We start from the raw sequence: 6,700 nt of genomic DNA, 5'->3' as shown, positions 1-6,700 counted from the left end.
GGCATCGCTGCCTGACCTCTGGGCAAATCCTCTGAGTTGGTGGGATTTGGGAGTGTTGGCGCATCGAGTTTGGTTTGATTAATGACTGAATGCTGCGTTTTTAAATAGTGTATTTATTCAACAAAATCTTTTATAATGTTTCTATTTGCTGGACACTGTTGTGTGAACATTACAGATACTGCTTTGGAGTTCCTATACTAATATTGTGGAATGGACAATGTTAGTGCCCTAATGTACCGGTTTGGACTTCAGCACCGTGTCTCCCAGGTAGGAAGTCACTGAGCTAGCCTGGGAACCAGAGGCTCTCACGCCCGTGCCAATGCAGCCCTCATCCTGAACAGATTAGGTCTAGAAGCCTCTTTTGAATGGACGTAGATTGTTCTCTAACTTGCTGAGAAGGTATACAATGTTGATTCCTCTCACTGTTACATCAACATTTTGGTCCATCGTGTGTGCTTATCTTGACTGTAAGGATACTGTTTTACATCCTGCAAACTGGGTAAAATATACATAATGCCAACAGATTACCAACAGACTGGCCGTATTCTCAGGTAAGCATCATTCTATAAATGTGTTCAGTAAACATGGGTAGCTAAAAGAATCTCATTTCTGGAGTTCCTGGACTTTCTAATACGAAATTCATTTGTCTCTTGTAAGCCGCCTTGAAAAACCTTAAGAAATTGCAGAAATTAAAGTGAACAGAAATTTCACTCCCACTTTTGTCCTGCAACAGTTAACGTCCATTAATCTTTTTTTGTATTTTTTATTGTTATTAATAAAAGGGTTACATGATATTTGCCAGATAGAAGGTGCATTAATTCACATACATTGATACCCTTTCACATGTCTTGGTCCCCATTACCCTCCTCTCCACCCCCCCATCTTGGTTTTCCCCCCTTCCCTATCCAATTTCAAATAACCAAATACAAATAAATCCAATATATCAGATAACAAAGTCAAATGCTGTAACAATATGAGATAACCAAAGGACAGCAAAAGAGATGAGAGATAACATAGGACATTAAGGACAACAATCATTCATTATATGGCTTTTGTTTCAATATCCTGGAGGTCCTTTCAATTAGCTTCACATTATATGTCCTTATGTATCAAGATTTTGCTCTATTGCAGATCTCTGCTACGAGAGCCCAAGGTTTCTACTGATTATGACGAATGAGGGAAACCATTGAGCCTAAGTTCCTTTGAGTCTGGCTTACTTCACTTCATATGATTTTTTCTAAGTCTTTCCATTTCCTAACAAATGGGGCGATGTCATTCTTTCTGACAGCAGCATAGAATTCCATTGTGTACAAATACCACAACTTGTTGATCCACTCATCAACTGAGGGACATCTGGGTTGGTTCCATATCTTTGCTATGGTGAATAGTGCTGCAGTGAACATCACTGTGCTAGTGGGTTTAGTATGACCTTGTTTCTGGACAGTTGGGTAAATGCTAAGTAGTGGAATTGCTGGGTCATAGGGAAGCTCTATGTTTAGCCTTTTGAGGAAGTGCCACACTGCTTTCCATTCCATTAATCTTTTGTCGTTTTTTCTTAACTGTGTCATTGGTGACTTAAGTGCAGCTATGGTTGAAAAGAACCTTCTTGTTTAGCGTGGTTTCAGTTGCGTGTGAATTCTGTCTAGAGCGATGTGATGGCAGTGTGTGTGTATTTTCTGAGCTCTTCAGCTCTATGCTAGTACTCTACCCCTTTCTAATTATGTTGAGTGTGGCCTTGAACATGCAAATGTACTTTAATGGCTGTGTTTTGTTGAATTTGGTGATTTGAAAGGGTTTTTTGTCAGTTGAAAAGGGCGTCACTGTAGGAATGATTGTGAGGAGCTGGTCAGAGTTCCGAAGAGCGCAGGTGTCCTGATTGCTGCATTGATAGGGCCTGGCCACTACTAAATCTCTTGGCTGTGAAATCCTGTCGTGGATGGACGTGAGGTGACCCACTTTGTCCTGCAGGGGGAGGTATGGAGATACTGTACGATAGAATCATCTGCCAGTGCCTCCAGTGTGAAGCCTCTGGAACTGAATTGATAAGATCCATAGCCTGGAGACGTGAGCACAGAGACCACCAAGAGGGGTGAATAACATTGGGGTGCATTGTGGGGGTATATGAAGATGGTTTAGTAGCCCCAGTGAGAACTGTTCAGAATGGGAGCTGGGTGGGACGGGAGGAGGGCGCAGGGAAGATGAACAGAGGAGATGTGCCACATCCACAGCCAGAAATACCTGTGTCCACTTCTTATCACGAATGATCAGAAATAAGAGGATGATGGGCGTCGTGCCCCAGTCACTGAGGCATCTGATGAGGTTGTGTGGGCCTCCGTGTGATGCCACAGCAGGGACTGGACACTGCACTGCATGCCTCTGATGGGGACGGAGCTGGCCTGGCCTGCAGATGCTGTGTGTGTGTAGCCAGTGTCAACGTGTACTTCCACTGGAGCACACACTCAGGACACACTCAGTCTTGTTTGCGTCTATTTATTTTGTAGAGTTGGAAAAAATCCAGAGAGATGAAGACAGTTGTAAAGTACGTATCTATAAGCTACACATCTGGAGCTGTAGAGATATAAAGACGCTATGTAGGCCAGATGCTATTGGTAATAGTAATGGTTACTATTGAACGACGGTGAAATATTGTGATTAATCTTGAGTCAGCGTTAAGTCAGTGCATGTGCAATGTGTACACAGAATTAAACTTTAGCACTACAATTCATTACAAAAAACTCTACTTAGCCTATGGGCCACCATTTACACATTGGAAGATGTATGTTCACAGAAGTAAGAATGGAGAGGTCACACACTGGTTTAAACACAAGTAATAACAATGCAAGGTCAACTCCCCAATAGTAGGCATGCATTGAGTTATGTGTAATTTGCTTTAAAAATGTTTTTATTCACTTATTGTATTTTTTAAATTAGGGGATGTTTTACTATATATATTTAAGGTGTATAATGTTACTTTTTGAAACAAGTTATCTTTAGGTAGTTGCATAAAGGAGTTTCAATTCAACATATCGATATATGGATACAATGATTCTTCATCAATGTCACCCCATTTATTCATTTATTTATTTTTGCAGTCCTGGGCTTGAGCTCAGGGCCTGAGCCCTGTCCTTGGACTTTCTCAAGGCTAGAGCCCTACCACTTGAGCCTCAGCACCACTTCTGGCTTTTTTCTGTGTGTGTGGTACCGAGGAATTGAACCAGGTATTCATGCATGCTAGGCAAGCACTCTACCACTAGGCTAGACTCCCAGCCCCATTTGTTTATTTTTAACATGCTTAGTCATAACCATGCAGAATAAATTCACAGATTAAGTAGGCTTACTATATTTTCTAAATAGTTGACACTGTATGTGTGTGTGTGTGTGTGTGTGTGTGTGTGTGTGTGTGTGTGTTCTCGTGCATATGCTACATGAACCTGGAAATAAAAGCATGCACCACACCAGAAGTTGTTTTCCTGGTGATTATTTGCAGGTAAGTCTGGTCGTCCTTCAGAGCTTTAACAAGAGTGTGACTCCTGACAATATCGAAACATTCCTTTCCACAACATGGTATGCACGTGCTACAGTATTGGTACCAGCTGATCTTGGCACACTCCCTTCTGGTCCATTTCCTTATATTTTACCTATCCTCAGCAAGGAAATATTTGTATTTCACATCATGTCTTTGCCTTGCTGATGTTTTATGAGTTTATAAAGTCCTTATTTTTTTAAATTATCTCTAAGTAGTGGGAGAATTATGGAGTTGATTCTGTATAAGAATTCAAGGAATATGGACAAAGAGGACCAGGTTAAGACTCAGCCAAGCAGAGCCGATGTCAGGGTGCCTGCTTCATGGGGGTTTGAACCCCAGGAGCAGATCGAGACCCAGGGATGCTCTCAGAGGGCTTGTCTCCCCAGTGGACTTGGCAGGGAGGAGGCAATCACAAAACCCATTGGCAGCGTGGAAGTATTCTTAATAATCCTTGAGGCATGGAAAACAAAAGGTGAACCTGTTTTCCCCCCTCAGGGTAAGGGAGATTATAACTGCTTCTTTATGAAATAGCTCACCTTTGATACCCTGTGAAAACATTAAATTGCATCATTAAAACAAAAACAATAATACCTTTTCTTTGAAATTTAAAGTTTTCTATAAATCAGTTTGAGCTCACTGTGTTATCTTCCAAACATGAGAGTAATGAGGTTTTTTTTTTTTACCCACTTTGTATTTTGTGGTATTTCTTGCACATGAAAAATAGAGAATGAGTGACCCATTTCCTCCTTGTAACTTCAAAAGATGTAATCTGAATTCTGAGATATTATCTCTCAGCCATTGCTCTCTCTGGGAACTGTATGTCTGCACATTTGCCCAGCTCAGACCTAGCAGTAAGCATAACATTTTGGCAGTGCAAATAATTGTGCATTGTCTTTTCATTTCTATTTTATTTTATTTTTTTGCCAATTCTGAGAACTGAACTCAGGGCCTGAGCACTGTTTTTGGGCTTTCCTCAAGGCTAGAGCTCTACCACTTGAGCCACAGCACCACTTCATATTTATATATAAATGGTACCGAGGAATTGTCTTGTATGCTAGGCAAGCACTCTACCACTAGGCCAAATTCCCAGTCCCTATCTTTTCATTTCTTTATCCAAAGTTCACCAGGTCTATCCGGGTGTAACTGACTCCCAGCAGTAGCACATTGTGAGTGTATAATTTCAGGTAAATGTGACACACTTGCTAACCCATAAAGTCACTTGCTGAATTGAGAAAGCAAATACACACACGCAACACCCCAGACTCTTTTTTTGTATTTCTCTGCAACCCATCCCTGTCAACCTCGCCCCCTTGGCCTAGGCAGTCGTGAATCCACGTGAACCACCCTATGTGTTGCTGCAGGGTGGTGTGCGCTTTCCCCAGGGTTGCTCTGAGAGGGTGGCTTAGTAGAGAATGTACTCAGCGGGGCAGTCACCTGACATCCTGGTGTGGGGTGATGTCTGTGGGTCTCAGACACCGAGGACCTCTCTGCCTAGTCCACGGCAGCCTCACTGTTTGGATTCTACAATCAAGTCAGGAAGCACCTGCATATAGTGTGTTATTGCTTTTTTTCCTTTATTTTTATTTTTTTTATTCATGGGGCTTGAACTCTGGGCCTGGCTGCTGTCCCTGAGCTATTCAGCTCAAGGCTACTGCCCTACTCCTTGAGCTCCACTTCTGGTTTTCTGATGGTTAATTCGAGACAAGGGTGTTTAGTGTCCAGGCTGGGTTTAAACCTCGATTTTCAGATCTCAGGCTCCTGAGCAGCTAGAATCACATGTGTGAGCCACCGTGCTGGATTCATTTTCTTCTAAGTACCAGCAAACTCAAGGCAAATAAGTGGGGGTAAAATTCATTAATAGTGGCTTTCTCCCTGGAAGAGGTATCTGTAAGGACTGGAAATAAACACAGCAGCACTTCCCTGGGTGAGCTCCATTGTTGGGTCCTGATTGTTTTATTTATTTTTAAAATGAAAACAAAATCAGGACACTGGAAGTATCCACTTCACTCTGCTGCAACTGTGAAAGACAATATAAAAATGTGTAGAAAGGAGTGTGTAAACTTGTGTACTACAGTGATGAGTCATTGTTTTTCCTGCAAAGATGCAGTGTGAGGCAAGTTAAATGAGCTAGGTTGAAACCCTGACAACAAGCAGGCAAACACAAATTAGAAAACTAAAGGGGAAACCAGAGGTGTGTTGGATCTTAGGCCTATATCTGTAGCTCAGATTTTAAAGCTCTGATTAGGTGATAGAGGCTATAAGATGTGTTAAATAACACATGGAAGGGTGGCGCAGGCTGTGACTGTGCAAAGATGAGAGACTGCAATTGTTGCAGCCCTATGATTCATTCCCTTTTGAGGGAACGCACGGAAGGAAGTGGAAAGTGGTATTTGCCTGTGGCTAAGGAGGACTGAGACAAGCTCACACCTACTGCATAGAAACGAGAGGTGAGGCGAATGGACTGGGTCCACATCACTTTTAGTATTTAATCAGTGCCCCAGTGGTGCATGTAAGATATAAAGGCTACAAGGCAAATGACATCAAAGTACAAATGAAGAAGAAATAATGACAATAAAGTTCCACCAAATAAGGGGGAAGGATCACAGATGTACTAATCCAAAATCAATTTGAACATTGCAGCCGTCAATGGCTGAGATATCGTGCACCATAATCCTACTGTTTCTGTTCACCGTAAAGTTTATCTAGTATTTTCACCAGGCCACACTGACATCCTTGTTCCAGAGGTCAGGGGATTTCTGCACGGGCACGTAGGTAACGGGAAAGATAAACACAAAGGACATGCTTTGTTGGTCCGTAGGACTGGCTGATGTTGGACAGAGGTTCATGAATATTCCAGAAACGAGGCAATAGCAATTACTAATAGCTGGGTGATGCCCGCAGACTTGGGCCTGCCTCAGTGGAGGAGTCTGATGGTGGGGACGTGCAAGAGCCTGGATGCTTGGCCTCAGGACCCAGATTCCAATGTTACCAACACTCGGGTCTAGTCATTCATGGAAGTAGGCATGAGAAGGAGAGTGTTGGAAGAGGAGAGTAAGACCAAGGGAAGTGGAAATGATCACATCCAATGTGCAGAAATGACATCTGTGTCATGCCCGCCCCAAAGCAGAGGAAAGCAGGACAAGGAGACATCCGAGTATGTAACAAGAAGGGGGT

This window comes from Megascapheus bottae, chromosome 27, assembly GCF_031878675.1.
Source record: "Megascapheus bottae isolate mThoBot1 chromosome 27, mThoBot2.hap1, whole genome shotgun sequence".
NCBI lineage: Eukaryota > Metazoa > Chordata > Mammalia > Rodentia > Geomyidae > Megascapheus > Megascapheus bottae.
Note: the sequence above shows the minus strand (reverse complement) of the source record.